We start from the raw sequence: 24,942 nt of genomic DNA, 5'->3' as shown, positions 1-24,942 counted from the left end.
AGGTTACCAAGCTACTCCTGCTCTTATAGAGAGGAATATGTAGCTACGTGCCTCCTTTCTTGCTGTGGATCACGCTTAATCTCATGTCTCCTCAGCTGCAGCTTGTCTAATCACATCCTGTGTTTTTGAGAATAAGGGACTGAAGATTAAGGACCAATTTAGCAAAGTTCTTAAGTATGTGCATAACTTTAGCATGTGCTTAAGTCTCTCCTTATTCAGCAACTCACTTAAGCATATGCTTAAAGTTAAGCACATGGTTAAGTGCTTTCCTGAAAGTCTTACTTCTGCTTAACTTTACCTGCATCCACATGTAGCCTCCATTCACATGCACTAGATCAGAGCCACCTAGTGTTCTTTGCTGGTTACCATGCTTGGACTGGGAGGCTCCAGGCAGGAGTGATTTTTTTTTTAAAAGGGACACGTACAATAAACAAGATTAAAAACAATCCGTATTCCTGTATACATTGTGCCTCAGTCCATGCATTATAATGTGATTCATGCTAACACTGAGATATATGTATAGATTTGTTTATATTTTCAAAAGCTGTTGAATGAACAAAGCTTGTCCTGATAGTTTGCTTTTCAAAAGAGATGTGCAAATGTGCAAAACTTTGATATATGTTTGCTTTGTTTCCCCTCCACTAATGAAGCCTGGTGTACAGAAACAGAAATCAACCATCCTCTCTTTTGTAAGATTTATCTGCAAATCTGAGTGTTTCCTTATAGAATAAACTAAACATGGATCTCACTGCTCAGCCAACTGTGTGTCCGTTAATGGGCCAATGATTTGTCTCAGAAGTTAACTGGAATCTGACAAAGACTTCCTATTGGAGCTTGAAGCTGGCAAGAGGCATAGGAACACAGGAAGTGCCATACTGGATCAGACTAGGGGAACAGCGAATCTACGATCCTGCGTCCCACAGTAGACAGTTCTGCCTCAGAGGAAACAGTAAGAAACCCCGCCATAGGCAGTCCTGGGATAAGCTACCTACAGGGAAATTTTTCTCCTAACCCCTTTCAGTTAGAGGTCAGCTTCTGGCCTGAGGTTTGGGAGTTCATATCCCTTCCTAAACTCTTATTTTTTTGTTTTTCATCTTTGCTATCATAACTCCGCATATGGTTATCTATATAAAATGTCCAGTCCTTTCTTGAAGCCTACCAAGCACTTGAACTCAGTGATCTCATGTGGCAATGAGTTTGTAACAGCGTGGCCTGCCCCTATAAGAGCCAGGGAACCTTGGGCCAGCCTGCTTTGTTCAATTACCCCTGCCTATGCTATAATTAATTGCCTCCCACCCAGAAGGAGTCGGACTAACAGGGTCAGGTGTTACCATGACAAATATGTAGGTCTTATAAAATGAGCTGAGGGAAGCAAGGAACTCAGTGAGAGGAAGGTGCTCCAGGAAGTAAGGTAGATGTGTGAGGTAATGTCTACAGGAAGGTCCTTGGGAATCCCCAGGGGAACTGCTAGGAAAAAGGGCTTCTAGGGAGAGAGCTCTAGGAGGCTGTGCTCTTCCAAAAGAGCAAGGAAGTGTTCTGCAGGGCCTGGCTGTAGACATAAAGAACAGGGAACTCCAGTGCATGAGAGGGAAGGACTCCAGGGAAAGGAGCTTGGGAGTGGCTCTCTGAACAGAGCAGGAAAGCGCTGACAGCCTAGAAGGAGTGAGAGCTGAGTCTAGAAGATGGGCTGAAAAGTAGCACAAGTAGGTCAGGATGTTTAGCTGTTTGTTTGGACTTTGTTACCCTAGAAGGGTTAAAAATTTATCATCCTACCAACCTTGTCCCAGGGTTGGCCGAGAGGACCCACCTCGAGGCAGGGAGTCCCTCCAGCACCACATTGGTTCAGAAGGGGGTGTGATTGGGGATCCAGGCCCAGTGGCGGTTCCACAAGCTAACTGCACACTGTGTGATCCAGAATTTATTTATTTTGATCAGCCTAAAACTTGCTGCCTTTCAGTTTAATTGAACATTTCCTTCACCCGTAGGCAACAGAGGCTTCCTGCCTAAAAGGCTGATATACAGTGTGTTTATACTAAGCTTCAGAGCTGTGAATAACAGTCAACTTTGTTTATGAGCTTGCTATCTTGTTCTGTTAGCTAGACAGCTTCGGGTGCTGAAATAAAAGTAACACTCTGAAAAATGTCTTTAAGAAAATGTATCTACCCTGGAACTCACATTTCAGAGACATAAATAGTCTCTCATAACTGTTAAGCCTTTGTGATTTCATCTGCAGCATGGAAACCAGCCCAGTGGAAAAATCCTAGGGTGGACTCCTGTTTTAAACATATAAAATAGCCTGTAAACTAAGGGGTCATTATGTGCCAACTGGGATGGAAGTTGTTGTGACTGGGAACTTACCCAGCAGGAATTGAAAAGAGACAACCAAACTCATTTAATGTAGACAGAAATAGTCCCTTTCCTAACCATAATGGACCTGACTCTCCTCATTTGCATAAGTATAAATTAGGAATAACGTCACTAAAGTAAATTAAGTTATTTTGACTTTATATTACTGCAAGAGAGAGGAGAATCAGGCCTCCTAGCATGTGAAGGGTTGTAACTTACAAAGTAACTGTAAGGCAAAGATTTATGGGTAAAAGTGCATAGCTTCCATGGAAAAGAAAATAAGAGAATTGATCAAGTGTAAAGTTCAGAAAGCTTTTTTTAAAACAGTATTTCAGCCCATAATCAATAGAACTCTGACATGCGTTGGCAGGAATAGCAATGGGCTGACAAAGAATCCGGAGTAAATCAAACAGCATGAAATCAGGCTATCCATCAAAACTCAGCCTTTTCATTTCATGACCGAGCAATTGCATCACTATTCAAAGGGCTCATTCTTGTGTCATGTGTGTTGCCTTAGGCAAATCAGCTCTGGAAATCCACTTGGAAGAGGGAAAAAAAAATCAGAATTTTGTCAAGATTTATCCAAAATCAATATTTGTGAAGCCACAATGCCATAGGAGGAGTCCTGGCTGTTTCAGGACCCTCGGCCTGTCACAGGATGTCAGAGGTGTTTTCACACCTTTCAACAGGCAAATGACTTACAAAGGCAGCTAATGTACGAACAGCTTCTCCTCTCAATGGCCCAGACCACATTGCTGCATGTAGAAGGGTTGCACCCTGCCTGTACTGAAAAGTGGTTCAGCCACTTCTGTAGCAGCATCCTCTCCTTCCTTAGACCACATTGAGGTCTCTCTCTGGGGCCCCACAGAGGGGGGAGCAGCAGTGGGGAAGCTTGGGTAGGTGAAGGTGGGCTGAGGAGCTGAGCCGGGGGAATGTTTACATTCCCCTAGTATCATTCCCCGAAGTTTACTTGCAGAAAGCAGCGCTCTATTTTCTGCAGAGTTCCTCCACGGTGGGGCAGCCTCCCCTTTAAGATGTTTCCAGCCAGCCTTTTCACAAGCTACCATACTATAATTTCAGGCTATAATGTTGGGGTTTTCTGGGAAGGGGAGCAGGAGGAGGCAACAGCATAAGAGATGGTCACTGTTTTTTTCTTTTTTGTTTGTTTTGGGGGGTTTTTTGGTTAAGTTTCCTAGCTCTGTATTGTAAGTGGTAATAATGAAAAACATCCGTCTTCTCTTGATGTGCAACTGTAAAGTTCCTTAGTGCTTGTGGGAGTCCCACAGACACATCAAGGACAGAGAGCGAGATCCCTAACATGACTTCACAACAAGAACCATGCCACTTTGTAACCAAGTCTCCTCCTTGCTCAGACCATGTAGGGCGTGTGCAGTCTAATGTTTTCCTAATATACCCCCCCAGCAGTTGGATTTTCATTTTTGCGTCAGAACTTCATGTGCTCCAGGGAAGTGTGAAAGGGGTCAACTTTGCTGTAGTGCCAGTTAGATTTTAAAGCTGAAGTCTAGGGTTGCCAACTGGGTCAGTGTTAGCCAATACAGAATAGAATCTAAATCAGCGGTTCTCAACCTTTTTCTTTCTGAGCCTTCCCCTCACCCTCCCACCCCCAACACGCTATAAAAATTCCATGGCTCACCTGTGCCACAACAACTGTTTTTCTGCACATAAAAGCCAGGGGCAGCGCAGGGTGTAGCAAGCAGTGCAGTTGCCTGGGCCCCATGCCGAAAGGGGCCCCGTGAAGCTACTTTGCTCAGGCTTCAGCTTCAGCCCTGGGTGGCGGAGCTCGGGGCACTGGGCTTCAGCCCCATTGGGTGGGGCTTCAGCTTTCTGCCCTGGGCCCCAGAAAGTCTAATGCTGGCTCTCCGGGGTGGCCTCCCTGAAACCTGCTTGTGGCCCCTCAGGGGGCTTTGGAGCCCTGGTTGAGAACCACTGATCTAAAGGATAATGCCCCTCTATTGAGTTCATGGGGCATTAGCCGACTAACTTTAATGCTGGGTTCTTTTCAGGTCAACTTTCAACTCAAACAGTATTTCTCAAATCAGGACTTGCTTATTCTTAACCAGCCAACAATTTATTAATTCGCCCAGAACCACATTAGTATACAATCAACTGTCTACAATCAGGTGTAGACACAACCAATGTTCTAGATTGTACTACACATGCAGTAGCCTTGCAAGCAATTATCACAGACTAGAGTTGAGGCTCATTGGTTATACCTCGGAACAAGGCAAATTACCAATATAATTACTTAACTTATGATCATCAACTCTCAATTTCTTTAGTATCTAACACAATTATCACACTTCCGAGGATGCTTTTGTCTTTATGGCAATGGTTTTCAAGCTGTGGTGCATGGACCCCTGGGGGGTCTGCACTCTGTGTCTAAGATTTCCAAAGGGGTCCGCACCTCCATTTGAAATTTTTTTAGGGCTTTGCAAATGAAAAAAGGTTAAAACCACTGCTTTAAGGCACTTTTAAGAGTATGGTTACTAATTGTCTGAATGGGTTGGTCCAAAAGGGACAAGTTTAGAAAACCAAAAGCAATTGTTTAAAGTTTTTGTTTTCTGTCTCTCTCAGGCCAATTTGCTTGGATTTAGGAAGAAGTTCAAATCTAAAATATGGTTACTTGAGGACTCACTAGAGAGTGCAGACTTAGTAAGATAACCTACAGTTATTTGTACTTCCCCTTCTATTCTTTAATATAATCTTTGAAATGAAATCTCACCATTCTTATCCCCTTAACCCTGATATGGGGAAGAATCCTTTCCACATGACTGGTTTGGGCGTTGGTCAGTCAGGTGTAGCAGAGATCCATTATGCTAAACTAGCAATGACTGATGAGCAATAATCCAAACACTAGCAGTGGTGGTCAGACAGCCAGATGTCAGAAAATCCATAGGAAAGAGAACTATGCATATGTTCCTTAATTGAGCAACAGAAGAGAAGATTTTATTCAAGGAAAAAAGGAGTCAAATAAGCCAAATGAATTAAGCAGGCAGTTACAAAGCCCTGAAGTGAAATTTACATAAACTTTTTACTTGACACAAACAATATCCTGTTGGCTCTGAGAAAGGCCAAACTATCTCTCCTTAATCTGAGCTCAAAATGTCAGGCAAAGGGATCTATAAAGTGAGCATGATGCAGTGCAGATACACATTTATAAGATCAGAGTCCGTAGATAGGGTGGCCTTATCTCTTGTTTTTACTTTCACCGTCTGTAGCGAGACTCTTGACCTACAGCATGTACCAAGTCTGCTGTCTTATATTGGTGTTCCTCTTATTTTTCTGTTGTATAATTTAAATCATTTTTGTATTATATCACACTCCAGCACAATATTTATAAATGGAGAATGACTTGGCATAATACTTACTGCAGCCTGTCTGCCATCAGAGAAGCATTCTTCACATCCTCCTTGCCTTGTCTCAAGAGCTACTCTGGAATTACATAATCATAGCTGAGACCAGAATTTGGATTGTAAAACGGGTGTCCTCTTTCATTCCAATAGGACAACTTAGGTCTTGTGTAACTTTCCATCTATTTATCTCAGAAGCTCTTTCTCAAACATGAATATGGGGGTTGGAGGATCAATTCCTTAAACTAGAAAAAAAGAGAAGAGAACTGTACTCATGTAATGGAGTGTCCCCAACCTGATGCTATGCTCATGGCTACATTAGTCCCATGGATCCCAGTGGGAGGCTTTATGCTTAATCGCATGCCCTTTAAGCTTTAAGAACTGTGGGCCACTCCTCAGCTGGTGTACATTTTTATTCCTTGATTGACTTACAGTGACTTACACCTGAGGAAGATAAGGTCCTTTGCTTTACACTGTGAGCCTCAGCACTGTAAGTCACAGAAAACATGGATTCTCTTTGAGTCTCTACATTCATTTCTCACTGGATCTCTCTTGCCTTCTGGTTGTCTGGTTCATGCTGGTTTCCAGCCACTGATGAGAGGAAGTGCACACCCAGTAGAAATTATTGTTTTTACCCTCCTATGGTCTCAGTTAAGTCCATTAATGGCTATTAGCCAGGATGGGTAAGGAATAGTGTCCCTAGCCTCTGTCAGAGGGTGGAGCTGGATGGCAGGAGAGAGATCACTTGATCATTACCTGTTTGATTCACTCCCTCTGGGGCACCTGGCATTGGCCACTGTTGGCAGACAGGATACTGGGCTGGATGGACCTTTGGTCTGACGCACTATGGCCGCTCTTATGTTCTTTTCCAAATAATTGTCTGTTATTTAAGAGGCAATGTGACATGTGATCTCTGGACTGGAAGTCCTGGAATCCACATCTCCTTCCCAGTTCTGCCACTGCTTACTTTGTGGGTTGGGGCAAGTCCCTTATCTTGTCTGTACCTAAGTTTGCTCTTCTGTAGAATGAGGGCAATAATACTTTTCCTTTGACATGAGCTTTGAGACCTCTGGATGTGAAGTGCTAAATACTATTATTCAAGTTTTCAAAGCAGCAATTCTGTTAAAACCTGATTATCAAGTAGTAATACCCAGATGTGGACTTGTGAATTTTTGCCACTGATAAAGTGATTGATTAGCATAGAGATGAAGAGGAAACCTGTAGAAACTGCATGCTCCGTCTAAGCCTATGTAGGGTCTAACATTCCACTTGCTCAGTATCTGGCTCTGCATTATAAGGCCTTGGAGCAGGTTTCCCAGCCTTAACTATGACACTGATCTGTTGGATCCTCCTGCAGATCTAAAATGGGCTTCCTTGTACTGAGCAGCAGACTTCCAACTCTCTGCAATGTTGTTTCCTGCTCTCCCGAAGAATTGGAAATAGATCTATGGCATGTGCTTTGTCTTAAAAGTACAAAGATCCTATTTCATCTGTTAGTGGCTCACAAAGAGAGATGAGGATGCGTTATAAGGGATTGAGACAATTTTAAAAGAGGGAAAACTTCAGTACAAGAGTTTCTTATTCTCACAATCTCATCTCCATGTGGTGTTTTTTTCTCCTTCCCTACTACTAGAGGGAAAGGACAGGGAGAGGGGTCCCTGGCAGGGCAAGACGCTTCCTGGTGAATAGTAATGGGTACAAAATCTTGGGCTTTCCTGGAAAATCCCCTGTTGTTGTACCATAACATTTCTTGTCACTCCCCCCAGTACTTTTACCTTGGGCAGGAACCTAGTGTGGGATTTTCAAAGGAGCCCTGAAGTCCACTTTCCAGGCTGCTGTGACCAAAGCATTTCAATGAAACCCTACAGATACAGGAAACTATTCTCTCACTGCAGCAGCTGGCCTAAGAGCTGCCATGTCTTCATGGGCAGGAGTATCTTCCAGCTGTGGAGACAGAAGGACCCTGGGTTATCCTATGAATTTCAAATGGATTGCAATGTGCCCTTTAAATTAAGCTGTGGATACTCCTGCCTATGACCTGATTGACAGAATCTGGCTTGGTCATGATGTGCTGAGTGAATGATCACGTTCTTTGTGTGCCTAGTGGCATTGGTTTCACTCAGGCCTTCCCCAAAGGCATACTGGTTCAAACTTTCACAGTCACAAGCTGAAGTGTCAAATATTTTCTTTAGGGATTACTGCAGGAGAAATACTTCTAAACTCACCATCAGTTCTGGCCCTGGAGTGCTTCAGTGAATCCTGTTTTCCTCCTAGCACCCATGCTCTGCTTTTGGAAAGAATGGCATCTGTTTCGCAGGGTCCTTAGTGTTGTCTATATTTTAGAAACACAAAACCACAATCGGAATGGACTTTTGCCTTTTTCTAAACTAACTGTATGAGATTATGAAATCTCTGATGAAAGCTTTAGGATTTTATTGGAGCATGATGACAAAGGGACATTCATAGTATTATACTTGTTGAAAATAAATTCTGCATGTCAGCTAATCTGAAGAACAGATACATAGCTATGGAAACATTGTTCCTCTTCCATTCACCAGCTCAGCAACAAATTTCCTCTTTGGCCGATGGAAAAAGTGATGGCAGCTGTACCTGCCAGTACTTAATCAGGCAAACTAGGGGTTCTGTTCACCTCCAGGCTCCTGCTTTAGCACTGGGGGAAGAACTCTCTCCCAAAGAGGAAAGGGAGATGAATAGTGCAGCGGGAAAGATGAGTTGTGGCCAGAAATGACTGCAGAAGAAGGGAGGGGAGGAAAAGAGACAAGAAGAAAGGTGAGATGGGTGAGTGATTGGGTATATGCTCTGTCCTCTGCTTTTCCTGATATTCAGATAACCAATGTTGTGAGTCTGTTATTTGTGACTAATTGTGAATGGTGAACTTCAAAACACTGAGCCTTCTTCTGAATGCTATTAACATCTGTTTCAATTGGCATTTTGTTCATCCCACATACCTCTCAGCATATAAACTTTTGTTGGTTGGACTTCTTTGTCCTGGGCCACTCAAACAATATTGTCCTTCAGCTTGAGTTTTGACAAGATTAGGTGGCCCAGCTTCACATCAGCATTCAATTATAGACTAAATCATTTGTTTTCAACCTCAGGTGTGAAAGTGCTGCACTCAGAGTGTGCCAGGATGGCAAATGCTCTGCAGTGAAGTACTCTGCTCTTTAGGAAAAGACTAACAATCCATTCTGACTATGCAAGGACCCAGGAAACAAGCATGGTACTTGACAAAGAGCAGAACCTGGGTGCTGAGTAGAGAATAGAGTTCACTGAAGCCCTTTGAATGGCATAAAATGAGGTAATTGGCATTCTTTGCCCAGGACAGAGCCAGAGTGGATAAACTAGGGGTAATGCAGATCAGAAAAGAGGCCTGTCTATGGGGGGAAGCTTTTAGAATGTTTGCTCACACTATACCTGGCTAAAGATACTGCTTTGGGCAGGGTCGAGAGCTAAGCAAGCATTCTGCTAGCTATCTGGTACAGCTTTACCAATCTACTGTTGGGCTGGCCTCAATCTTCCTTTCTATCCCACCTTTCCCTGAGCTCAAACTTCTAATCAGCTCGAACTGTGGGCTGGCTTAGTAAGGTGCATACTGAAAGTGTCCACTCTAGATACCACCAACCATGCTATACATGTCACCTATGAAGATTCAAAGGTCTCCAGGAGGGAAAGAAAGCTATATGAATCCCCTGACTGTACAGCCTAGCTCTGTGCTTCTGAGCACTAAACAGTCATTATAGTCCCCCTAAAGTTGCGTATGGGAAGTAGGAAGCAATGCAACAGCGAGTCAAAAAAAATCTTTAAAGTTTCTGCATTGTTCTTCAGCTTTCTCCTTAAAACTCACCTCTTGCACTATGGTGCCAACAAAACACTCAAGAGTGCTTAGGTAGCCTGGACTGTGCTGTGATAGCTGCTTCTTATCCCTATTATAAATCTCTCGTTACTTTGTGCTCCTTTTCTGTTTGTATCTGCTTATGTCATTTTTGCGCTGCTTTTGGGGCTGGGACAGTCCTTTCTTGGTGTGGTGGGTGAACACAATACACAGCACAGTGCGCAACTTATTGGCCCTGCTGGGACAGTGCTACTATAATACAAATGCTACATCCTCCACCCCAAATTTTTTGTAAAGAAAAGTAACCTGTTTTACTTTGGTTTAAGTGCAAGTAACAAAATGGCTCCACCCAGCACCAGAATAATAGTGATTAACTTCCTACGTTGCAAGGAGTCTTTCCCTGTGGATATCTTGTTATGATAGTGAGATCTCATTATGGGACACTTCATCATAAGGAAAGATTGTTAGTAGTAGTACTGGACTGTAGCTAGGTTATAATTTAGGTTCCAATATATTTAATATGGTGTGGAGAGGCAGGCAAATACTTAAAATCCATTGTACATGGACTTGAAGTTCAAACAGAACTCTTCCCTGTGTTTGTACTCATTTTGTGTTCCACTTTCCACAGATGTCAGAGCATGAATGTTGACAGCATCAAATTTCAGAGTCCCCTGTGTAAATATTGGCAGAAATAAAAAGTTAACTTTTCCTTAGTGAGTATTCACGTTAGAAGTACTTCCCCACTCATCCATCCAGAAAACAAACCATAGGCTGTGGTTTACCAGCTCAAATCTAAAACCAGGTAATACAACTCTTATTACAAATATTCATTAGTGCAAACTTGCAGTGATCTTTAATGACCAATCTATAAATAAGAAAAACTTAAAAGGTTCTTGTAATGAATAAATCAAAAATCTATGGCTATCCCATGATCAGAAAAAAGAGCTAAAATAGTTGAATACATTATTTGTTGGAAATCATTCACTCAATTCTAATAGGGACTTTTTTCTGTTGAAGTCTCCCAGGAAGAGAATGGTCTGTAAATGAGATCACAGCCACACACACAAAACACTTTGGCACTTTGCAAGACTGTAGCAGCTAACATAATTGCCATGTATAAACTTAAATGATGACTATATTGCTGGGAGACAAGTATTCCAGCACTCCATCCCATGAAAGAGAGCTGCTGAGGGCATTACTGACTTGGCACACAGCAAATATGCTCCTTGCAATAAATTAATTGTGTAAGAGCATACATGTGAGTTACTCTGCCTGCTCTAGCCTTTTGAAGTGCCAGAGGACTCTAGCCTGATTATTCTTTTCTGTAATCTCTCAGGGTTGGTTGGCAGGTGTTGGGTGTGGTGTTACCAACCCTTTTCACTTTAAAAGTAGGGTTGGTGCTAGTTACCAAGGGTATGTCTACACAGCTGACATTAAAGCACTGGGAGCCCAGCTACCAGTGCCATAGCACTGTCTACACTGCCACTTTACAGCACTGAAACTTGCACTGCTCAGGGGGGTGAAGTAAAGAATTTCTAACTAAGCCCGTGTGCGTGAATGGAATCTCTTATTGTAATCCTGGCTGAGCTTTCGCCTTAAACCAGAGGCTAAGCCAGGAGGGAACAGAGGAATTGCCATACAGGGTCAGCCAGTGGTGAGCTGGAGCAGGTTCCCATAGGTTCCCAAGAACCGGTTGCTAAAATTAGACCTCCGTGGAGAACTGGTTGTTAAAGGGCCAGGGGGTGAGCAAAGAACTCCAGTCCGTGGGCCGGACCATCCTGTTGCTCCCAGGATTCCCAGCTGGGGAGACTGAGGCTCCCCTGGCCCTTCCCCCGCTTACCCCCAGCTGCAGCATGGGCAGCTCAGCTGAGCTCTGGAGTTGCTTTGAGCTGCCGGCAAGGTAAGGGGGGAGGGGGCTGCAAGCTCTAGGGCTGCTGGGGGGGCAAATGGGGCAATTTGCCCCAGGCCCTGCAGGGGCCTCTGACCCCACAAGTATGTCTCCGCCTGCCCTGGCCCCTCCTCCGCTCCCCCCCTTAAATCAGAACTTTTTATAGGGAACCAGTTAAAATTTTGGCAGCTCATCACTGAACCTCTCCTCCGTCTAGCCCAGTATTTCCCCTGTGAAGGGCTGCCCCAAGCGTGCGTTCTCAGCAAGTCCCTTACTACTCAGATTATTGTCGTTTTCCCTCTTTGCTCCCACTTCTGCACATAGCAAAGCTACTAGGAGCTTGGGATTCACCCTTCCAGGGCACCTGCCTAGCAGAGCTAGAAATCTAGCAGTGTTTTAAAATCACCCCGGCCCAGGAGGACAGCACTAGCCCTGCTAGGTGAGGGTCAGGTCCCCTGGATGAAGGCGGAGGAGGAGTGGGGGAGAGATGACGAGGCGCTGCCTGGCTCTGACTTGCAGTTTGTTAAATGCCCAAGGCTGGTGGTAGCTAAGTAGTTTCAGCCTGTGCCGAGGTGCGGAGGGAACCGCTGAGTTGAGCGGCAGATGCTGTTCTCCAGAAGAGCCGCCGGGTGGCAGCAGGGGCAGCAGCTCGTCCGCCGCTGCCTGTGTCTTTCTCTGCCCACTCAGGCAGCAGGGAAAAGGGAGCGAGGAAGGGCGCCCGCGAGAGAGGCGCTTTCCCCGCAGCCAGGGAACCTGCCTCGGCTCCCGCAGGGGTTTCCAGCAGCCGCTGCCTGGCTGTGCACTGGGCTCCCCGCTGCTCTCCATGGACTGAGGCTGCTTGGGCACCAGGCTTTGCATCAGCAGCACAGAGGGGTCCTCACCGTGGGGGGACTGGACGTGAGCTCCCAGGGACACTGGCAAGGTAACCGCTCTGCTTGCTCCAGCAGGTCTCCAGCCCTGCCCCGCTCCCCACTCCAGCCGCGGGAATGGGAGAGGAGAGAGGCAGGTCACTTGGATCGGAGGGTGACCTGGTGCTTTTGATCCGAGAGGCTTTAGCCGGTGCGTACGCGGTGTCATTTCCCTCTTGGTAACACGCTGAACGTGTCTCTCTGGTGGTGGTTTGAAGGGCTGCTGAGAGCCCCACGTGCTGAGGCTGGAGTTTGCCTCTGGGGGGGGACACGTTGTATATTCACAGTTCCGAGGGGAAATTGGCCAGTTGTTGGGCCCCACAGGGCGTAAGTGACTATTCAGCACCCCTGTCTCCCAATCTGCATCCGCTCTCCAGGCCCCCTTGATGTCCCGCAATGGATGGCACAGTCAGAGTCCTGGTCTGCTAGCAGGCTAATGTGCTCCTGCCCTGTAGGTTAGTTAATCTCAGATCACGTGGTTTGTAGCTTTTGAAGGCGTGTTCTGTCTTGACACATTTCTGATCTCATCTAGGGGGATTCCTGGCCCTTCTTTTATTGTTACTTGATTCTTTTCCCATAAGGAACCATTTCCAGAGCTGCTTTCCCCTTCACACTGACTAACCCCGGGTGGTTGTAATCATAGTGCATGTAAGGAAGAGGGAGCCTCTTCTTGTTTTGGAATTGGTCCCATCTAGATAACCCAAGAGCTCATTCCAGAGGGTTTTGTACAAGAGGTTAAGGGGAAAAAGTTAGTTATTTTTATGGAGGATGAAGAACCAGTGACCATAATCTCTTCAGTTTGGTAATAGACACGTTGGGCCATATCCAGGGGTCCAGCTTGATGCAGTGTGCAAATTGGGAAGGGTGGGTGGGTGTCTTGCAGCTCCCTATTGTACTCCCCTGATGCTGTGCCGTGCTGTGCCAGGCTGATCCCTGGAAACTGTGCTAGAACAGCCTATGAGTTGCTCCAATTTACATGGAGCTGTAGTGGCTCCAGGGGGCTGAAAATTCAGTGCAGGATTGGGGTAGTATAGAAACATCTCAAAATGCCACTTTTCCTCTGGCCGCACTATAATTGACACGTATAAACTTAAATAATGACTATACTGCTGGGAGACAAGTATTTAGCAGCAAGGACGAGTGGTGTAAGTCACTACTCCAGCTCTACATCACCAGAGGAACCTCTTTACACTCCCTGGGTGATCTCCCCTGGGCTGGTAAACTCCCCTTAGAGCCAGATTATACCAGCAGCATGGAGCAAACTGGCTACACTGAACTGTAGAATCTGGCTCACTGTTACCATTGGGATTAGTATTTCACAAATGACATTGCCATAGTCCTTTTCTCCAGGCCACTTTTTTTTAAATAAAAAGCCCTTAAATGAACATGTCCTTTGCTAAAAATATAAGTTTTTCCTTTAGTCTAAAGAAGTTTCAGGTCTGACATGGCAGAATTAAATAGTCACTGTGGTGATAAGAACTCTCAACAGAAATAGTAGAAATCATCATTGTTTTCTATGTATCCCTCTATTGATAAGATTTTGTTCTTTGGATTGAAGAATAGTATCACTTAATTTTGCTAGTGTCTTAAGCATGTGGGGGAGGGATAGCTCAGTGGTTTGAGCATTGGCCTGCTAAACCCCACATTGTGAGTTCAATCCTTGAGGGGGCCAGTTAGGAATTTGGGGCAAAAAATCTGTCTGGGGATTAGTCCTGCTTTGAGCAGGGGGTTGGACTAGATGACCTCCCGAGGTCCCTTCCAACCCTGATATTCTATGATTACACAGTTGTGTGGATGAGAGAAGCCAGTGCTTATTATCTTCCGACATCCCACCAGTCTTGTATGCACAGTGCTCTTGTCCCTCTCTTGTGTTCAGTGACAAGAGAATGCATTGGAAGAGACCAGTGCTTAGCTGAGTTTATTGCTGACCATGGTACCATCAGTGCATTCTTACTCACCTAACTGGTCCATCAGTCCTATGGTACATGTTTCTGCCAACTTGGAGTTCTCCCTGGCACAAGGTCTGGTGATGGATATGATTCCAGGTCATTTAGATATCATCAAGGATTCAAAATGAAAGCTAAAAATGGTGACATTATCCAGACTTTCGTAATGCTCAACTCTTTTTTCTTTCTTTTTTTTGGGTGGGGGGTGGGGGGTGGGGGCAGGCTTGTGAAAATTTCAAATATTCTGTTGTAACAATAAAGTTGAAATCCTGATTCTCTAAACTATGCTCTGAGAGTGAGCGTCTTCAGTGAAAAACCAGATATCCTTCAAGGAAAAAATGCCATAAAATAACAAGTATGAGGGGGCTAGAAAGACCAGACAAGCTGCTCTGACTTGAGGTATCTTATAGGTGCCTTAAACCTAAGTATGGTCAGAATACCCAGCACATTTACCTGAGAACCTAATGCCTTAATCTGGCCCCTGATTCTTGCTAGTTAGGTTTTAGGAACCGATCAAATCCTGCTCTTATTTACACTGACTTAAATCTGGAGTAGTTCCATTGGCATCAAAATGCTGAATAGTGTTTGCACTAGCTATGTATTCAGTTTTTTTTCTCTTTTCCTACTTAATACAACAGGTTTGCTCACAACAGTTGATTTAGTTGCAGAAAATTAATTAGGGTTACTGATGTGCAGTGCTGAGTTTTATGATGGGAGTATAAAACATTTGCTTTAGAGAATATGGATAACTGTGTCTTTTTTTTTTTTAAACCTGCTGTCAATTAAAAGCTACAATAAAAAAAGAGACTTGAACCCTTTGGAAGACTTGGAAGTGGCCCAAGAGAGTAACTCTGGAGATGTTGAAAATAACAGTTTATCTGCTGTCATCATTTTGGGCCCAGTCCTCCACTCCATTACACTGGTTTTGTGGTGTTGTAGGCCCTGTGATCCCAGTGGAGCTGTGTGAGTGTAAAACTGTGGCAATGGAGTGTGGGATTAGGCTCTGCATTTAAACAAAAATTCTGCCCAAAGTCCCCTGCATTAAGGGCCTGATGCAAAGTCCACTGAAGTCAAGACTACCCAGGGTTTTGGATCAGGCCCTCCGAGAACATTAAGTTTGGGTAGGTAACAATGGCATCTGCACTATCGTCATAGGCTTTAATTATGTAAGGCCATCAATTTTGGCAAATAGAGAAAATGCTGTTCTCACAGGAAGATAATGGTCATGTTGGCTGAGACCAGTGTTCCATCTAATCAGTATCCTGCCTCTGACAGTATCTTTTCGGTCACCTTAGATGCATATGTAACATTTTGTAACTTTTCATTCTTTTATACTTCACTCCTGTCATCCTCGTAATGTTCTTAACAAGCTTGAAAACGTACCTGTGAGAGCGCAAGGCTTTTCATATGTGTCTGAACAATTTTCTTTTCCAACGACAGCACAGCCTGCCATAAATGCAAATGAGGCGATGAGTCACTTAACTATGAAGTTAATTTGGCTGTGAATTTAGTGGCTATATATGCCAGCTGATTACTCGAGGCCAGTGGTTCCCAAACTTTAACAACCTGTGAACCCCTTTCACTAAAATGTCAAATCTCGTGAACCCCCTTCTAAAAATGAATATTTCCAGAGATTTTTCTCCTTTACCTGAGTATAAATTATAAAAGCAGTGATCTTGGAAATATAAAATTTGTTTTGATGACATGCTTATTACACACATTTATTAGTATTATTTATCATTACAGTATTTTTATTATATTATGAAAACGGCAACACTCTTCCAAGATCTCACTTTCGTAGCTTGTATCACTTTGAATAAGCCTGTTATAAGACAAGGCTGCTATGTTTCATCAAGGAGTATCAGATGTGAAACCAGCAAGAAGGTATTTACGAAGCCAACTTAAAGAGTTCCTCCTACATAAGCATTCAGGTCTTGAGCAGTCCAGGCAAACAATGCACATTACAACAAAGCTTAAACTTGTTCTTCATAATTTTTAAAAACTATGCTAGCTGCCTATTTAATTTAAAAAACAGCAAAAAATATCCAGCTCCCTTTCCATTTCTTATAAGGAGTCTTGAAGTTTAAATCTCCTCAGTGTGATAGATATCCTTGCTTTGATCTGCTTGGAAGTCCAGGGGCTCTGGGCTCCTGGCCCCATGGTGCCCGGGGTCCGGGTCCCTAGGGACAGCTCTGTCCGCCATTAGGGAATTTTTCCCACGAACCCCCAGGCGTTCACGAACCCCAGTCTGGGAACCACTGCTTTAGGCTATATAGTTAGCCTGTGGGATGTTGTGTACAAGCGGTTTATTGTGTACTTCTCATCTGAATGACTTCCCTGGACTGTTTCTCTGGCATGTGAGCTAGCACATGATGCTAGAAAATGACACTTACTAGGGTGACCAGATAGCACGTGTGTTGGATAGGGGTGGGGTGAATAGGCATCTATATAAGACAAAGTTTCAAGTATCGGGACTGTCCTTATAAAATCAGGGCATCTGCTCATCCTGCACGTATCTGTCATGAGGTTGTAGAAAAAAATTATGGTATTATGTTGTACTGAGAAATATTATATAATTAAGGCCCTTTAGCTATATCCTCAACTGGTGTAAATCTGTGTGGCTCAGTTTACTCATTTACACGTGTGTGTGGTGTTTTTTAATACTGCCTAAGGCTCTGGCTTTGTATCCTACTGTGTACTGCTTTGTGCAACCTTTGCTTTGGCATTTCCTTTTTTTTTTTTTTTTTTTGCGCGCCCTTACCCTAGTAACCTAATCATTCCTTTAACCTAATTGTCTAATAGAACTTCCCTGGTTTGTTTTTTCTAAAAAAAAAAAAGAGAGGAGAGAAAAAACAAAGGTAAATAGGAACTTCGGTCTCCAGGACTCCAAAGCTCATCTGGCTTGCGATACCTGGCAAAAGGTGGAAATATTTGCCTACACAGCACTGCAATGCCCTGCCCCACCCTGCGTGCCAATCCAAGGCCCATTGCAGGGAATGGAAAGAACTACATTGATTGAGCCACACAGAACTCTTCTTCAGGGCTGGGAAAGGAACTGTATACTACACTTGGTAAACAGAGGCCCATTGGTGCCAACGGGCAAAGTGTTCACTGTTCTTTAGAAGCAACTCTTGTCTCAGACCTGACAAACTCACTACACCTGATATTTATCCATGGTATTTATCCATGAAAGGTTGCATATGAGGGCTCTACTGACAGCTTGTCTCTTGTCAACACACACGATTGTTGTGAGATGTGTGTACCAGTAATATTTTACGAATAATTTAACTCTATTGAAAAATTATGCCCTTATGGTCTTGAAGTGAAAGTGATGTCATGAGCAAATCGTATGTGTCTGTGACAGCCCATTCAACTGGGAGGGAGTTGTCACCCCTCCCCAACTAGCCAATTTCCCACTATCACAAAAACACAGAAAAGTCAATGGAAAACCATCAAAGATGTACTATAAACATCAAAACCACTTGGATGTAAAAAGGAGCATTATACTAGACGGGATCACTCTGTCTGTGAATAAGGACAAAAGACAAATTCAGTGTATCACAGGATAGAGAAAGACACTCTGCATCCATTCACTGAGGTGACATCTTGTTGAGTGGTATGTTTCATGAAAGATTGAGTCCTGGTTCCTGGGAGGCAAGCCAGGTCTCCAACAGACTGAACTCGGGGGGTGGGAGGGAAACCTACTTTATTACATAGGAAATAAGTGTAGGCCCTAGTTTACATTTTATGATTTTTGTTTTGTATTGTAACCATCTGTTTCTATTAGTCACTCTTGTTTCTAGTGGAACCTCTATTATTTCTTAAATAAACCTTCTTACGTTTTGTTATGAGTATGTGTAAGTGCTGTGTGTTCTACAGGGGCAGTGATTTAAGGTTAAACTGGAGTACATGGCTCCTTTGGGAGCAGAGGATCTGGAATTTCTGAGTAGCAGCCAGTGTTGGGCTGGAGATCACAGGGGACTGATTCAAGGAGATTGGGGTGCACTTCTTGTTAACCTGCAAGGCAAAGACAGGATTGGCATAGCCTGGACGACCGTGGCTGAGTGGCTGGCAGTGTTAGGGAGCTGACACCCAGCTACCAAAGGCAAGACTCCCTCTCGCTAGAGACAAGGGGCAACAAGGTGACTTGCAGTCCTGGGTCTCCTGAGAACCATCACAGTTCCTCTTCCAATTTTGACTGACATTGGCAATCCAGTGGTTAATGCACTTGCTATTGCACTCCCTCCGCCCAGCATTGGGCTCCAAAGCTGCCAGCAGAAAAACAGGACAATTTTGCTTTTGGGGCCCTGTGAATTTAAGGCTGGAAAGGCACCCACTTCTACATTGGCTTCTACAGTTGCAGAATTGTGGCATTCTTGGAGCGCTGGTCAGTATTAATAAGGTTGGCAGTGGTTGCCATTAAACCATCAACACTTGCCAACCTCTACCACGTAGTGGCAGCTGGAGATACCAAGTAGTGGTAACTACTGACAAGTGTTTGACTTCTTAATGGCAAGCGTTGTACTTGAAATGTTACAGTGCAGTGCAAACTGGGCGTGAATGATCATTGTAAATAGGCAATATTGGCTAGATGCTTGGATTGGCTGTCAGGAGCTGGGCTTTTACTCTTCAACACTGTCACTGACTTGCTCTAGTCATGTAGCCTCTTTCTCTGGTCCCCATATTGGATAATAATATTCCAAATATTAATTAATATTCCAGAAGGATATTAATATTTACAAACTAGTGCTTTAATGTATTCACATGAGAAGTATATTAGGCATCAAAATTATAATGCAAATTCTTTTAATGTATAAATAAATCACATAATACAGTGTGTGTCCTTTGGATTTATTAATGTCTTTTTTTTTTTTTAAATTGCAGCTTTAGCACTTGCTTTTTGGCTATTTGACATGAGCCTGGTGGTTCTGTGCTGCTACCTTTTGGCATCCCATTCCTGTATTTATTTTGGATATTCTGTCAACAGGAAGATTCCATACCCCTTATGTGGAAAGACAAGTTTAAAAAAAATTACTTCTGTAAATTCTTAGTGGCTCCCACAGATACTGAGAAAACAATCTATTTTCTGTAAGGGCCTGATCCAAAGCCCATTGAAGTCAATGGAAAAGCTCTCATTGACTTGAATGGCTTTTGGATCAAGCCCTAAATGCATGATGTAGGAAAGGAAACGGGATCAGTGAAAAGGAACAGTGCTTGGTTTGTGGCATTCATTTTTGTGTGTTACAGATTTGTTTTTAACTTAAAAATCCCCAAGTTTTACAAAAGTCATTGTTCGGACTTTACCAATTTTTCACCCAAATTTGGACCACTCGTATTGAATTTTCTTAATACAATCAATATTTTCATATATTAGCTGTATTTGTTATTAAATTAGTCTAAGTATTACTGCAAGGCTGTCTGTTAAAGTAAGGCAACGTAGCGGAAGATACACGTGTGTGCATATGTTTACGTTCTGTTTGTGCACTCCATGAAAAAAACCACAGCATTAAATTGCTTTTACTTTCAATACTTTACTTTCATTTTTCTTTGTTGCTTTTTTCTGTCTTCCTATCCCCCAATATTAACCCCTAAAACTGAAGTTATTTTTTCACTGATTTTCTAAAAAAAAAAAAAAAATTTAATTTTTTTTTTTTTTAGCAATTTTTTGTTATAAATACTTATAAATTCATGGGAAACTTCTTAAACAAAATAGAAACTGAAAATGAAGGGTCTTCTACACAGTGTATCAGAACTCCAAACACAGTCCTCTACAGATTGTCAGCCTGTGGGTGTCTTTACCCAGGCATGGAAGGTAGTAATTACACCTGTGTCCTCTTTCTGTTAGCACACGGGGTACTTCTGTTTTGCTGGAAAAGTAACTGTCAGAGCCAAATTAAAAGCACACTTTGTGATTACTAATCGGGTGATACAAACTGGTGGAATGACTTGATAGAACAAAGAGATGTAGACAACAAGGTCATCTTCTCCAGCATTAGGGCTGGATTCTCCAGTGGCATAAATCTCTGGAGCGCACACTAGTATTTACAGCATGAATATGTAAAATTATCATATTACAGCATGATAAAATGATCAGAAAGTAAATGGACAAACTCCCCACCTTGGAGATGAGCCGTGTCTAAAGAGACTTGGGTTTGGAGTTCTCCTGACTCAGAGGTATTCAACCCTCTTGTTACCCCAGCACAAGGGACTATCTGTGCAATGGGAGAGGTGTTAACCCCTTGTTTGCCACAACTGGGTAGTGCCCCTGCATCTTATGTGCTAGTTTTAAGGAGCAAACTGTTTGTTCTATTTACACTTATTTATAGAGAGAAATGTATGTGTGCTAGTGAGATGGAAAGCAAGTCTCTATGTGATTTGTTTGGAGAAATGGCCAAGTCTTAATCCTCTCGAAATAAAGGTTTCTAGTGAGATTACAGATGTTGCCATATAGGCACTTCTGAGGCCCTGCTCTGCTATTGCTTCACTACCAATTTATTACTGTGCAGTACTGCCAACACCATGCATAAAAAGTCATGTTAGTCCCCTCAAATCTTGAGATTTTAAATACATTTTGCTTTATAGTTTTTTGAGCCCTTAGGGTTGTCATTGTTTATCAAACTCTTCTCTGAAGCTATGAGAGTTAGAAACTTACTCTTGTAATGAAAGCTGGGATGGTGATGTCATTCAGGGCTCCAGGAGGTGGTTCTTCCAGAAAATCTCTAAATATTGTGATACTTGTGATTAAACTCTTGAGAGTTGGCAATGCTGGGAGAAATTCATCCCTGTGCAGAGAGCTTAACCAGGGAACAAGCTTTACAGTTGTCCTCTGTGTAGAGGTGAATTTTGCCCTGCAATAAGAGTAGGAAGGAATTGCAAGCCTTCTGAGATTCCCCCCCCCCTTTTTAATAAAGATGTTAATCGTGTAAAACTCCATATAACCCATGGGACTCTGTAACTGGACAGTGTAATACTATTTTGTAAGGTGCTGGATTTTCTACTGCCCCTTTGTTTAGTTCACTTTCTGATTTTGTTCAGTTCTTCACATGATTCCTGGACTTCTAAAAACACTGCTGTTAATAAGACATGGCTGCTATTAAATCTGATGGTACATATTATAATACTGAATGGTTAAACTTCTGCACTGGCTGACCTCTCCCTTGCTGTGGAACCCACATCTGGGGATCACTTTAACAGCAGAGGACAAAGAACAAAGTTCAGCAGAGAAATCTGGGTGAATGGGACCTCGATGAAGAGAAAAGAGCTTTAGGGAAATACAAGTGTCGTGGTAGCTCACCATCCTCCAGTGTGCCACCGACCTAGATGGATGTATTCCTGGCTCCCACTGCCAGAGGTCTGGGAAGGGAAGGGTTCAATGTAGCTGTTTTAAAACGCTTTTCTTCATGATGACTACTGGTTGATGAACACTCCCTTCAGTATGCCAGCTGACATCACCCCCTCAGTCTGCTGCATCCATGCAGAAGCAGGGCTATGGTAGTGTTCTCTCTTACAGGAAAACTTCAGCTAGGTACCCTAATATTTACGATTCTTACTCAGGCAACACTTCCATTGACTGCATTTGGACTAGTGTGAGCTCAAGATCACTTGTAAGCATAAGGATTTCAGTATTGGGTCTATAATAGCTAAATAGTTAACTAAGACTGTATTTAAAAATTGATGGCATAGTGTGAGGTCGGCAATTCTGTGGGGTCTTAATTTTTTCAAAAACAAAAAATCTCCTAAAATTGTCTTAAAAATCCTTAAAAATCCATATGAGCACCTGTTCCAGTATCTTGCATGGTGATTGTCTCTCCCATCAATGCCTGATGTTAAACTCACGCTGAATTATTACCTGAGCAGTGCCCGGGAGGTTGGATACTCTCAGAGTAAGGTGCTACTTAGAATGAATAGGAGTATTGTAATCTAGCCCTTTGGGACTTGAAGTTTGCTAAGGACCAGATTCTACTCCCTTGTACTTGTGCTGAGTAATAGCTACCTTGTTGAGCAGTCCCATTATCTTAGTGGCAGAATCTGCCTCTAAATATTTAATTTAATTAATTTATTTTTACAAAAACCAGTGAGAATTTACTTGAAGATAACTCTGAAACTTTCTGATTTCCAGTTCTTTCTCATGGCAACGCCCACTGCGTCAGTTCTATTTTTTTTTTTGAAGTTGCTAAGGTGGTGGTCATATACATCAATTGTACTTTTATTTAGGTATTGTTTTGTCTATAAGATATACAGTGTGATTTTTTTTTCTTATCTTTAATCTGCCTATCTGGTTGGCTAAGAGAAACCAGGTGTCCAGTCCCACGCCAAGTAATTATAATAAAATGACATTCCATAAGCTGCCCAGAAGTCAGGATATCCTACAGGATGGACTCAATTATTGAATCTGGCAGCAGTGAAAACTGTATCTAATACTTCTCTAGCCCCATGGAATAGTGCACTGGATAAATGAACGTGGAACAGCGGGTAAACCTGCTTGCTGTGACCCCTTTGGGTCTGTACATGGAATTTAAACATTCAACTAGAGCACCAAGGGGATTATGACTTAAAAGAAAAAAAGGAAATTAACTATTAACTCTTAGGTCACTAGTACTGTTCAAGTTTGGCAGCCAAAGAAATACTGTGCTTTTTTTTTTTTTTCCTAGACCTGATACCTGTGGGGGTTCAGGATGAATGTCCGTATTGATCTTGTAGTGATACCTGATCATTAAAATGCAATTTCCTTTACTCCTTAATGTTACTATTATTGCTTTTAACTGTTAATCCATGTTACTCAGCAAAAGTTAGATTTTTATTATTCTTTGCTAGCCTACAGGTTAGGGGTCCAATCCAGTGAGGTGCTGAGCACTCTTGTTGGGGTCAGGGGGTTGGGAGCACTAAGCACCATGCAGGGGAGATCTAGACTATTGCAGGCTCAGGCCTTGATTTATTACAGTGGTGCTGACAACGCTGCTCTTGTTAATTATCTCTAACCATCATCATTACCGAGTTTATATCCTGTCTGCTCAGATCTGCTGTTGGCTGATGGGGGCTTAGCACAGCAGGGCTCTGCATGGGAGCACAGTTTGAGTCTGTGTTTTTAACATAATTTTGAAAAAAAATCCATTTGGCAGTTTTGAATGATTGGGGTATGGAAAAAAATCTTTGGTTGTACGATGCTACTTCTGTACTCAGGGTCTGAGATTGGTTCAACTTCTTTTGAATATTTACCTGTGACTAATAGTTTAAAACAAAAACATGATTTCAAAAGACTCTTTTCAGAAACCAGGACTTAAAATAAATGTTCAGTAGTTTTTGTTTCTCCTAATGGAGATTTCACAAAGATGGGTTTTATTACTCAAGTTTACTGTGCATGTGCAGCACCTGTATTGATCCAGTAGATCTTTAACAGCTCCCAAAGAGCCATTACAATTAAGATGATTAGATGATTTAGTTGCTCCACAAACTAAGTTTCCTTAAGCACATTGGTTATGCTGGTTCTGGCAGTGTTTCACATTTCTGCTTTCACATGCCCCTTTCCCAAACTGCTATTGTATGGGTTGAAATGGAAGCTCCTGTGTCACTGGTATTATGACCCGCTTTCCTCTGACTTTTCTTAAATGAGTATGCACAGTTATCAACAAACTCTATAAATGAGCTTCAGTAAGCGAGGTGGCAGGAAAAGTACCCCCAAAATTTTCACCTTTGGTACTGGGTGCCTCAATGTGGTGGGAGTGGCAAATTTTGGATCTTAAAAAAATCTGACAGTCCTGCAACCTACAAGCTCTGTTTTAGACCCTGTTCCTGTCATCGAATAAACCTCTGTGTTACTGGCCAAAAAAAAAAAAAAGTTTGGGTCAAACACAAAAATCAACTTGGACCCCTCAATTCTCCTTTTAAGATACAATAAATTCTGAAACTAAACCAGCATTTCTAAATTATCCACAGTGCAGTAGCCTCCACCACTACACATAATTTAGGGCCTTTTGCAGAACTCCATACTCGTGCAAAACTCCCAGGGATTTCAGTAGCTTTTCTTAAGTATTGTGTGAGGGGTTCTGAATAGGGCCCTGATTGTGTCAGGTGAAAAAGAGGTCAGTTGTTGGCAGATGTTGAACTAGTTTGTGCTCAAGGGCAAATTATTACAGAGCAGTGACCCTCACCTGCCATCAGTTGAAACTGCAGGCAAAATACCCATCTGTATACAACTGAAAAAAGGGGATTCACAATTTATTAAATGAGGAACTTCTTGAATTTGCAAGAAAGGGAACAGCAAAACTCAGCCCACTGCAAAGCCCTGGCTAAGGCAAGCATGAGACTTTCCACTGTGCTGGAAAAGAAAGATGAACATAAGAAAGGGCCATCTCTCCAGTTTGTAATTCCTCAAGAACAGTCTTGCATCCATTGTGCAATTTTTCTTTTCAGTGGCCCATGGTGTCTCAAGTTGGACATCCACCACGCTGAGGCATCCAGTATCAAAATATGTATGTCTGCCATGGATGATAGGCATTACCTCCCTTTTAAAAGAAAGGAGGGCAAATTTCGGATCTTAAAATCTACATGAAGTGTCCAAGTTGATTTTTCAGGACTGTCAGATTTTCTCACACACACACACACACACACACACACACACGACTAATACTTG

The 24,942-nt window shown here is 42.9% G+C and overlaps 1 protein-coding gene across 6 annotated transcripts in view; it reads left to right on the top strand.

The window, feature by feature from the left end:
- The first annotated feature begins 8,379 nt into the window (after positions 1-8,379).
- The window catches only part of THSD4 (thrombospondin type 1 domain containing 4), a 645,198-nt gene continuing 628,635 nt past the window's right edge, over positions 8,380-24,942 (top strand). For 2 of the 6 annotated variants that reach the window (XM_044980126.1, XM_044980128.1), the window contains exon 1: positions 12,147-12,380. The gene's annotated coding sequence lies outside the window, so the exon portion shown is untranslated. Of the gene's footprint in view, positions 8,517-10,198; positions 10,373-12,146; positions 12,381-24,942 lie in introns of those variants that run through there. The other 4 variants (XM_044980125.1, XM_044980127.1, XM_044980124.1 and 1 more) reach the window with 4 other exon arrangements.

This window comes from Mauremys mutica, chromosome 11 (assembly GCF_020497125.1).
Source record: "Mauremys mutica isolate MM-2020 ecotype Southern chromosome 11, ASM2049712v1, whole genome shotgun sequence".
Lineage (NCBI taxonomy): Eukaryota > Metazoa > Chordata > Testudines > Geoemydidae > Mauremys > Mauremys mutica.
This window is presented reverse-complemented; position numbering and strand designations above follow the sequence as displayed.